The sequence below is a fragment of the Castor canadensis genome, chromosome 2 (assembly GCF_047511655.1).
Source record: "Castor canadensis chromosome 2, mCasCan1.hap1v2, whole genome shotgun sequence".
NCBI classification, from domain to species: domain Eukaryota; kingdom Metazoa; phylum Chordata; class Mammalia; order Rodentia; family Castoridae; genus Castor; species Castor canadensis.
The window spans coordinates 185,711,258-185,723,315 of record NC_133387.1 but is presented as its reverse complement, the minus strand read 5'-3'; the positions used below and the strand labels follow the sequence as shown (position 1 = coordinate 185,723,315).

The 12,058-nt window shown below is 42.1% G+C and overlaps 1 non-coding gene across 1 annotated transcript; it reads right to left on the bottom strand.

Moving 5' to 3' along the window:
• Positions 1–836: 836 nt before the first annotated feature.
• On the bottom strand, positions 837–909 carry Trnat-agu (transfer RNA threonine (anticodon AGU)). The gene has a single exon. It is a non-coding gene; the product is annotated as a tRNA-Thr (tRNA).
• Between the last annotated feature and the right edge of the window lie 11,149 nt (positions 910–12,058).

Genomic DNA, 12,058 nt, shown 5'->3' with positions numbered 1-12,058 from the left:
CAGTGGAAAAATGCATCGAATAACCTACCAAATGTTATAGTTCAGCGACACAGCCTGCTGTAGAGTATTGGTGGTCTCCCCTTGTGATCACTGTCACTGGTCTAAACCTTTTCGGAGAGTATCCTGCAATACATTGCTGCCCAGAAAGAGACTGAAATTCAAAATTCAAAGTATGATTTCTATTGAATGCATTTCAGTTTCACACTCACAATTCAGATTGTAATTCACACTCATAAATTAAATTGAGGACCTTCTATATTCTGGTAAAGACTTTGAGAAAGGGTGTAGTGGAAAAATTTGTTTTTCTTCTACTATGATAGTTAAGGCCATTTAGGCGGTGGGATTGGGTGAGGATTCAGGCAGGTTATCTTATGCAAGAAGTATCACAATTCATTCATTTGTCTCTTGAGCATTTATTTTGTTCCCCAAAGGAGTCCTCAGTGTAGAAAGGAAATAGAAAGATAAACTCAACCTTGCACTGCATTACCATTTGATAAGGAGTTCTGGAGTGGCTTCAAGAGCAGGAGACATTTGAATGAATCTTAGAAGGTGAATAGGTACTTTCTAGGAAGAGATAATAGCATTCTAAACAGAGGAAACAGAACACACAATGCCACCAAATGTGAAACAGCACAACAGGTCCAAAGAAATGTGAGAAGGAAGTCATAAGATTTTTTAAAATCCTATTTCTACTTTTGTACTTTCTAAATGTATAATGGGATAATATTTCTTGGCCTCCTTAGGTATGGGTTTATCTGAACTTATGATAATGGATTGTGAGCAGAAGGCACAGGTATCAAAGCATTCCATTACTTATTTATTTCTTCTTTTTCTTTTGGCAGTACTGGGGTTTGAACTCAGGGTCTCATGCTTACTAGGCAGGTGCTCTACCACTTGAGCCATTCTGCCAGCCTTTTTTTTGTGTTGGATATTTTCAAGATAGGGTCTTACTAACTGTTTGCCTGGGCTGGCTTCAAACAGCTCTCCTCCTGATCTCTGCCTCCCAAGTAGTTAGGATTACAGGTGTGAGCCACCATGCCTGGCTAAGACATTTTATTATTGACAGTATTTTTCTGAACTCTCTTTTCTTTTATTACAATGAATAGACGTGTTGGAGATGGTGGTTGCTCTGTTAGCCTAAGCCTGGAGTGAAGGTCCCTAGTTGTGTTCTATATTTTATTATTCATAGAATAATAGCTTTTGTTATTTTATAAGAAAGTATGACTTTGAAGTTATTTGTTACTACAGCATAACCTACCCTAACCTGACTGATAAAGCCAATATAGTCAGGGAAAATAGTAAGGTGTGGCTTTTCTTTTCCCTTCCTCTCCTGAGAACCCCACAAACACTGTAGAGATAAAGTTACAGCCTTGAATGAGAATGCTGAAATGTAACCCATCAATGTGCATAAAGTTGAAATGTACACTTTGCCTTTGGGGAGGGAAGGTGTTAGTCATGGATTGCTTGTTAGTATGGCTTCCTTGATTTCCCTGGTGCCAACTATTCTCTGAGACATTGCCTGATACCAGTAGCATGTGTTCCAAAAGCTGGGGCCCCGTGGCGATCCTTTACAATAATGATGATTCTCCCCTCTGCACAGTTCTCTACCTATGGTAATGTGCTCACACATATTTTATTTCTTTGACATATCACAACAATCAGCAAGGTCATCTTATGATTAGTCCCATTTTACAAATGAGGAAACAAGAGTTCAGAAAGGTTTCATGGCTTGTGCATGATCACACAATTAGTAAATTTAAGAGATAGGTTTCAATTTGGAGTCTGCTGGTAACGATTTGTAAATTCTTTCAGCTCAAGTGCTTTTCCTTTCCTTTCTCTTACCCTGAGGATGGTTTAGGTTGCCTTTCTAAGTACACCTAAGAACACAGAATTTTAAATCCACTATAGTGATAGCTTCAGAGACAGAGTATTAAAAAAAATACCAAGTCATGGAAAGTTTCTGGCTACTCACTGTTTTCCCATCTGAAGGAATGTGAGGAATATTGGGATGATCATCAAAACACTTTCACAAATGTGCTATATCCATTGGTTCAAACCTACCCAGACCCAGGCATGAGCTGTAAAGGGCTGTCTTTTCTATTGCACAGTGTTGCTCATTCTGGAAGACTTTGAACTAGAGCATCCTTCTTGCATCTCTTTGGCCCAGTTCAAGTGTCCTTTCTCCATGAAGCCTCCCCTAATAACACAAAACTTACTTATGGTCTGGTTTTCATTACCTAAAGTCTTCTAATCTGGTTAGTTGTGAATGTGTCTGGCCTCCTCATTAAAATGTAAGTTCTTGGATAATGGAGACTGGGAATGACTCTGTTTTGAGGGGTCCAGTATGGTTCAGAAGAGGCTCTGGCTTCTAGCTCTGTCATTAGCTAAAGTCTGTAGACTTTGACAAATCATATAATTTCTCTGGGCCTTAGTTTATCTTTTCTGTAAAACACAAGGTCAGAATAAGGTCTTCAAAGGTCAATGGTCACCCCACAATTATATTGCAAACATTTATATCTATGTGCAATTTTGTTAGAGATGACCCAAAAATATTTATCAGGTTCTTACAGAGGGACATGAGTCAAAGAATTAAAGAATTTCCAAGTTTCCTTCAAGCTCAAACATTTTAAGAATCTGGTTTTAAAAATCCATCAATCAATGGAGCAGAACAGAGGACTCAGAAATAGACCTTATTCTTGACAAAAGTGCAAAAGTCATCCAGAGGAAAAGAAAAGGCTTTCAACAATTTTTATTGAAACAACTGGATATTTATATGGAAAAAATTTACCTTGCCCTCTGTTTTGTACTACATACAAAAACTATTTTGAGATAAATCATAGACTAAGTGCAAAAGCTATAACTATAAAGCTTCTGGAGAAGAATTTAGGAAATCTTCATGACCTGGGTGTAGGTAAAGATATCTTAGGACAGTGAAAACAATAATCAGAAGACAAAAATTATAAATTATAGTTTATCAAAATTGAAAACTTTCTCTCGCCAAAAGTTACTATTAAGAAAACAAATGAGAAAACCACAAATGGAAAGAGCATATTTCAACAACGTATCTGACAAAGAACTGGAATCTGGGTTATATAAAGAAGTGAATTCAACTCAATAACGAAAAGACAAACAATGTAATTAAAAAATGGGCAAAAGATTTGAACAGATACTTCATTAAGAAAGGCATTTACAAATAGTAAGTACACAAAAGGTGTTCAACAATGAAAACCTTTACATTTGAGCCATTATCCATTACAATGGCTCAAATGAAAACATTGGCATCAGAAATTGGCACAGATGGGGATCAATTATAATTCTCATATATTATTTGTGGCAGTGCACATTTTTGAAATGGGTCATTAGGTTATTAGGAAGTAAACATATACCCATCCTATTATCTAGCAATACAACTCCCAGTTATTTATCCAAGAGAAAAGCATATATCTACAAAGAGATTTGTAGAAACTTTCTAGCAGCTTTACTGATTACAGCCCCAACCTAGAAACAACCCACGTGTCTACCATCAGGAGAATGGGTACAGAGAAATACCACTCAGTATTAAAAAGGCACAAACTACTGATACAGACAAATCTCAAAAACTTACTGTCTTACCTTGTGAAGGAAGCTTTACAAAAGAATATATATACTGTATTATTCCATGTACATGAACCCTCTAAACAGGCAAAACTAATATAAAGTGACAAAAATCACAACACTGCTGGCCTTTGGAGACAGGATAGGGCTTAATTGGGAGGCGCCATGAGGAAACTTTATGGGGTGATGGTCATATTCTATAAATTGATAGAGTTTGGATTACACATTTATCAAAACTTATCAAATGATATGCTTAAGAGTTGTACATCTCATGGTATATACAATTTATTTTAAAAACTATAAATAAACATTGAACTCTAATGACTTGCATGCTGAAGTGTTTAAGGTTGAAGTGAACTGGCGACTGCCATTTACTTTGAAATGCAACCAAAAGTATAAGACAGATTGATGGATACAAGAGACGATTAGATGGAGAGGTGTGTAATAAATACAGCAAAATGTTAATTGTAGAATCTAGGTGGTGGGTGTGTGGGCAACCCTAATCACTGTACAATTCTTTCAACTTTTGTGGTATATTTGAAAATTTTCATAATAAAATGTTGGAAAAAAATACATGTCAACCAAAAAGCTAACAACCAACCAACCAACCAATTAGTAAATCAGCTAATATACTGCTCTCCAAACTTTACTCATTGAACAGTTCCTGTGTCGTTATCTATGGTGTTTAATAATTTAACTGAACTTGACTCACTTTTGAAACCTGTGGTCCACCTTGGCCTCCTCCTGATAAATAGTATCTATATAATTGTGTACAACGTATTATATTTTTATAATACACACAATACACATTAATATGAATATCTAATCATTAACTTCAAAATGTTTGTTCATACGAAATACGTAAAAGTATTTCATTATTTACAAATACACTTTATGCTGTGTGTGTGTGTGTGTGTGTGTGTGTGTGTGTTATTGGTAGATCACGTGGTCCCTGTCCTCAGTGGACTTTAGGGACAGTTGTGTAAATCTACAGAAGAAGGAGAGGACAGACTGCACAAATAAGAGCCTCAGCTGGGCCTGGGCACAAGTGGCCAGGAAATATCTGCAGCAGGCCTCATTCTATGGAAGGCAAGAACAAAAATTCCTGGTGACACATGGTCAATAGCCTGTCTCCTTGCTCAAGACAAGTGGGGAATAGAAGAGACTTGGAAGCCTCAGGATTCCACGCTGGACTGGACAACCCCTTGGACTGGCAGCTTTGCCATGGACTTTGAAGAGAGGAGAAAGCACACACAGAAACCACCTAATCACAGGTCCCTGGGGCTCTTTGCCCACCCTCCACCCTCTACCTATTCCACTCCTCTCAATTGTCAATTAAAATAAACAGCCTTGTATTCCACAGCCTAACTTCAATCTATCTTGGCCAGGAGGATACGCACAGATTTGTGGCAGTGCCTGAAAGTCCTTGCTCAACCTTTTTAATATCTGAACAAAGCAATCAAGCCCGATAAGATCTAGCGAAGGCAAGATCACTCTTCTGTCCCTGGGATGGAAGCTTATTAGTCTGTGGACCACATCATCAGAGTTATTGTGCCATGTTAAATTTATTGGTACTATCTCACCTCATTAAATACTTAAATAGACCTGACAGGACAGAAAAACAGGCTTTTTAATTTTTTTCCCCTATCCAAAGGGAGCTGGTGTTTCCCATGTCCCATGTCACCTCTGCTATAGCTGTCAGCAAAGAAACAAGAGAGCAGGGCACTGCATGGAAGTTTCTGGCTGGCTGTGCAGACTGGGGATTCTCCACTCCTCCCACTTCTGACAGGGAGTGGGAAAGCCCCCTGCAGTGTGTGCATGCATGTCTGTGGGACCAGGGTGAAGAACGGGCAGAGGACACCCACATACTCCATCTCTTTGTTGAGTTACCCAAGTCTGTCTATGTTTTCTAAGAGAAAACTTGTCAGTCATTTAACTAGGACAAATGCCAGAAATAAAGGTCAGGATGATTGAGGAGAGAGGAAATGTGGGGGGTGTGTGTGTGTGTGTGTGTGTGTGCGCGTGCACACGCGTGCAGAGTGGATGCAGGGGTGAATGAGCTACAAAGCAGAGAGCTTCCAGTCCATCCTCCAGCTCTGGTGCTTGTGCTCTTTATTTAACAAATAGCCCTGGTATTGACCATGGTTGGATAGTGGCCAAAACCAGGATTTCCCCAGATTCTGAGCTAGAGAACTTGGCAGTCTGGTGATACCTTGCAGAGAGCCAGTAGCCTGAAGGGTTCAAGTAAATTACAAATGATGAGAGGTGGGTGTCAAAGAATGAGGATGTCACTTGGTCCTATTGGTTTTCCAATTCCCTTAGTGTCATTCTCCAAGTGTGTGTGTGTGTGTGTGTGTGTGTGTGTGTGTGTGTGTGTGGTGGGGTGGGGGACAGAGCAAAAATTCATGGACTGGAGAAACTTTGCAACCTAAAAAAATTGTTCCTTAAAGGGTTTCATGGAGAATTTGATGACTTTTCCTCATTTATCAGGCCAATTTTCTTCTCAGCCAAGGTGATTTGGAATAAGCCTCCTGCATCCCCCTCCTCTCCTCATATCTCCACCTGCAGAGAAGGCCTCTTTCTCCAGCTGTTTCCCTCTCCCAGCCCAGGTCCTCGTTTGCACCTTGTTAATAAGGTGGGCAAGGGGCCAGGAAGCAGCTCCCGGGCGCCTTCCGTTCCTAATGTCCTAAATGGCCATGACACTGGGCTTAATTTCCGTTTTAGTGCAACTGCTGGCAGGACATCAGTGGGCTGAGACCTGGGTCCTGTGACAGTATCTTCAACAGCGGCCATCAGCCTCCCTGTAATTAGATGCCACTTGGAGCCTGCTGTGCCGGAGCTCTGTGGACTTATGTAACTGTCCCTCTGTTCAGAGCACACTGCTCTTTACAAGCTCAGAGTCTCCCAGCGTTAAAACAGCCCTAATCCCTTGCCCACCCTGGGAGGGAAGGCAGGCCATGAGCAGCTGGGTTATCTATGTGATCAGCTTAGAAGAGTGTGGGGCACAAAAGGCCTGGGCCTGGGCCAGTGCAGAAGAGCGAGATGGTTGACATTTGCCAACTGGGGAGCTTTGCTCTTTATCTTTTTCTGGAACACTCCATAGTGGAGTTGGTGAAGTGATATGGTCAGGAGCCATTGACAGGGACTTCTTTTTCCTTCAGTGAAGATAATAATAATAATAATAATAATAAGCATTAAGGGGGAGCACTGTGGTTGGGCTAGCACATAATGAAGGAATAGCAATGGTGACAAGGTTGGTGGGGTGGTGGACCCGGAAGTTTGGGCTGGGCTTATAGAATAAAGGGCAGTTTAGTCTGAAGTGAATGCTGGTTTGGGTGGAGTGGGAGGGGGCAGGGAGGGCAGAAGAGGTGATTAATTACCATCCGGTGGCAGTGTGTCTTCATTTAGAAGTTGCAGCCTCAATTATCTTTAATTACTTCCTCCATGGCTTTAAATCAAGGGCTAGTCCAGAATGGGTGTGAGTTGCTAAGGTTTATGTCTTGGCTGGGCTGGCAAAAGGTGGACCATAAGGTGGAGAGTCACACTCTCCCCTCCACGACTCAGTAATAGAACTGATACTAATCAAAACCTGAGTTAATAATGCCCTGGATGGATTGAGTGTCTTCAGAGGAACTTGATATCTGTTCTGGCCCCTGGATCCTGTTTGTCTTCACTGACACATGAGGGAGGCAGAGAGACCTGTGAGTGGGGACTTTCCCTCCCCTATTATGGATGGATGAAAGAAATCCACACTCCATGTCAGAGGTCATGCTGTAATGCTTTGCTTGTGTTCTCTGGAACAGGGTGCCCAAACCATTGCAGGAATCACCACGGTACTTGGTAAAAATACAGATTCCCACACCGGACTTTGCAATCCAAAATTTCAGGAGTAGGAAAGGTTTTCTGTATTTTTAACAGGCTTTCCAAGTGCCCTTTAGGGGAACTGGAATTTGGGAACCCCTATACCCTCTTGCCATCTAAGTTGGGAAGATTGACTCCTTGCTTTGCAGAAGTCACTTCATCCCAGTGACCATCCTCTCATTTAAAAAAATTGAGTTGGGAGGAGGGTCTCACTATGTACCGTAGGCTAGCCTTGAACTCATGACCCTCCCACCTCAGCCTCCCAAGTAGCTGGGATTATAGATCTACACTAACATGCCTGGCTCTCCTCCCTCATTCTTAAAGTGTTCAAACTTGTCAGGGCTGGAGATGATATTTTCAAAATCCAGAACTCATTGTCAAGGCAATAGAGAGAAAGAGAAAAAAAATGATCTGAAGCATGACAGGCTTTTCTTTACCATCAGCCTGCTTCCCTGGATGTGGGAGGTGGAACTCACAAGTATTTGAGAAGAGGAGGTGGTTTCAGGTAACGTGTCCTTATTTCTAAGCTAGGCACGTTGGGTAAGGTGAACTCTAAGGTCCCTTCCTTCTTTGACATTCTGGGATTCCTTTGCCTTCAGTTCCAACTTTTTGGGAAAGAGAACATTTCTGCTTCAAGGTAAGGAAAAGGAGTTGGAACACCCTAAATATCCTCAATGAGGCTGTGCCTTCCTCAGCATAACAGGAGTCTCCTGACCCTCTCTCTGCTCTCTGGTGTCCTCCCATACTTCTCTCCATCACCATCAGACAGAGATGTGGTCTGGGACTAGATCCTCCCATCCTCCACCCTTGGAGCTTGTCTCTTCTGTGCTGTTCAGGACCTCTGACCCACTTTCTGCTTTTCATATAGTCCTTTCTACCCAGACTGGGGGATTTATTTTGGCTTCCTCCTCCATTCTTGAGTGTCTGATCTGCAGGTGGCCCTTCTTAATTTATGGAATATAAATTGTACTTTCACAGACAAATACTTCTTCTCATCTTGCTCCTTGTGAGCTTATTACTTCCAGCTCCAAGTGCAGGGCACTCTCTCAATGGAATCTTCTATGTCCAAATTCCGAGCTACTCCAAGGGATTAGGAAGAGTTAATTGGCAAATCAGTATAATATGTTTTAGGCTGAATCCCCAGTCCTAACGTCAGTGGAATTTATGAATTATGTCCCAGGGAGTGGTCAAGAATGACTCTGGGGTATTTGGCCTTAAATAATAGAGTCACTATTTACAATTGACCATGGGTTGACATCATGTAGCTTCATAAGGCATGGTCTTTGCAAGAAAAGTTCACACGCCTCACATGACTGCTCTGACTACAATTGAAGGGGCATTGACTGATGACCAAAATGATCTCCCCCTCTTCCCCATGGTTCCAGGCACTGGAGATGCAGGCAGACATCAACATTGCCACAGAGCAGCTCAGCTGAAGACTCATCATGTTAGGTAGGAGTGGCAGGTTGGAGGACAACAAGCTGAGGCTTCCAGACCACAATGGAAAGGATCTTCAAAAGTTGTAACACTAAAAAATGCACCCCTGTGGCTGGGGTACACTACAAATACACAGTGTCTGCTTTGAACTCAATACATTTGAAAATATTTTCCTTCCTTCCTTCTAAAAAAATTATTTCTGCTACCTTGTCCTAATGCACAAAGGGCTCAATGAAGTGGGGAGTCTTCCTAGTGTTTTTATGAGGACATAGATGGATGCAGGCCTTTGATGGTGGGGAAGTCTAATTTGTTTTTTTGAGGTTACTGACCTTGTCAATATACAAAGATGTCAAAATCTGTGTTCTGGAACAGAAGGTTAAGAAATCTGAGTGCTTATGCCAAATTATGGCTCCCTAATTCATTCCCTGATTCATGTATTGATTCTTTGATACAGTGTCTGATAGATTAATGATTAATTCATTTATTTATTCAATAAACACCATTGGATTTCCTTATCCAAGTTTTTATCCAAGAAAATCAAGCTGAATGTTTTTCTTCCTTCTAGCATCTCTTTTCTTGGTTTTCTTCCAAAGTAATTAAGGGGAGGTAGAGAGCAACAGGGAAGGATGTGGAATCTGAGTCCTCTGGGATTCATACCCTTCCCAGTGCTTGTCCCCAGAGAAAGAGAGGACCTTGAACACGTAGAGAGAGAGAAGTACCTTCTTGAAATCTGAACTCCTGTCGGTTCCTTTGTCTCTTTCTTCTCCAGCCCCTCCCTGCTCTTCCCTTGCTCCTTTGTTCCCTGAGGTTTTTAGCCTTGGGGTGGGTAGCCTGTTGGGATGGGGGGGCTCCTTTGACCTATGGGTGCTCAGGCTTGCTCTCCTGCCTCTTTCAGCAGCAATCCAGGGAGTGGGAGACATCTGGTGCTCTGGTCTCCTGAGAGCCTTTTTAATATTATTTCATTTCTTTTAACCTTTATTAAGACACACGTTGAGCAGAGTGCAGTCTGTACTCCCAGTAGAGACACTCTCTATTTCGATATTAAAAAACAAAACAAAACAAAACCTAAACCCACCCAACCTGAGGCCCAGAGGAGAAAGGAGAGAAAAAAAAAGAAGTTAAGAAAAAGAAATATCCTAGAGATATTTTTACCTTCAAAGATCCATCACTCATTACTGCACATCGCAGACAAGTCTACAACCTCATCTTCTTACAATTCTCCGTGAAATAAGTGTAAATGGAAAATAATACCCCATTTTGAAAGTTCAACAAAATGTCTTTATCCACCAAATGTAGCCCCAGCTGTCTCATTTTCAGAAACAAAGCCTGATTTTAAATAGCAGCTCACCACCCAAATAAACACCGGCGGCACTATCTGCCTTCCCTCAGCCAAGGCTGCCTTGGTACCCCATGCATTTGCCCATCTCCCAGTCAGTGCCCTTTGTGACAGTCAATGCCCCGGCTCCAGCAAGTCCCTGGAGTCCCTCCATTTGAGGTGGGAGAAATGAGAGAACTGGGCAAACATTTAAAGCTGCCTTTCTCTCACCATGTGGGAAGATGGTCGCCTAGGTTACCAGCCCCTTCAGTACCTCTCCATTGCAGACCCCAGCATGCACATACCATCACAAAGCATGGGAGGAAGAGAAGAGAGAGAAGGAACCCCATCCTGGAATCAGCCCCTGATTTCCACTTTGATAGACCAAAGATGTGGAACAGCAGTCTTGGCTCCCCTTGGAGGATGGATAGGTGTTTAGAGGCACAGGGAGGAGGGACAACTCCAACCTGAAGAGGTGGATCCCACTTTCCCTAACCAGGTCTATAATCTTGACTTGAGACACTCAGCACCTCAGTTTCTTCCAAGCTCATATCCCCTTCCTGTGGCTTTCTCTACCTCTGTTAGAAGCAACTCCACCTGGATGCTGGTGGCTCACACCTGTAATCCTAGGTACTTGGGAGGCTGAAATAGAAAGGATCACAATTGGAGGCCAGCCAAGGCTAATAGTTCAAGAGACCCCCCCCACCTCCAAAATAATCAGAATCAAAATAGACTGGAGGAGAGGCTTAAGCAGAAGAGCACCTGCTTGGTAAGTATGAAGCCCTGTGTTCCAACCCCAGTCACACAAAAAGAAGAAGTAAAAGAAAAGCAACTCCATTTTTGTAGGTGACTCTCTTAATGTGTTTGACTACAAAACCTGTATTTGGCTGCAAATACAGCCAAACTCTCTACTGCAAATACAACCGCCTCACTATGGGTCCTCCCCTGCCACTGTCTTGCTCCCAACTGTTTTCACCCTTGTCCTCAGTCAGTAGCAAAGTAGGTTAGGAAAAATTCCAGAACGGCTTTCATTCAAAACCTTGGTGAGTTACTTCAATGTCTCTGCTTTTCTTTCCTGAGCTGTGAAATGGGAACAATAACAGACTCTACCTCAGAGGGTTGTCAAGAGGGTTAAATGGGTGAATATGCAGAAAGGGCTTAAAATGTTCCCTGGCACACGATGAGTGCTTTGAAGGTATTAGTAGTTATTCCTTATTGATGTTATTTTTTCTCAATATAACACCAGAGTGCTAAATTAGAAATCAGACCCTGTCACTCTTCTTTTCAAAACCTTCCAGTACTTCCCTCAGGATAAAGTCTTTTCCAACAGGGCCCTGTGTGAGCTATCTCTGGCCCTTTCCCTTTCTTTTGTTCTAGACTCCCGGCCTCCTTGCCTTTCCTGGCACACACCAGGGCATTCCTACCTCAGGGTCTTTTCACTTGCATTCCTCTGATGGGGAAGCACTTCCCCAGAGAGCTACATGGCTTGCTCCTTCACCTCCTTCAGGTCTGTGTTCAAATACCCGCTTCTCAGTGAGGCCATTTCTGACTGCCCTGCTTAAAATAAACTCTATAGCTCAAGTGATAAAGCACTTGCCTAGCAAGCACAAGGCCCTTGGTTGAATCCCTACTATCCTATTTAAAATTAAACCAAAATAATTGGTACTCCTGTTATATCCCCTTGTGTTTTTCTGCCTAGCACCTATCACCATCTCATGTGTTATAGATTTTACTAAGTTTTTTTTTCTGTCTCTTCCCATTAGATTGTAAGCCTCAGAGGTGAAGAATAGTTTTGTCTGTTTGCTCACTGAAACCTCCCCAACACTAGACTCATTCCTGGCACGTGATAAA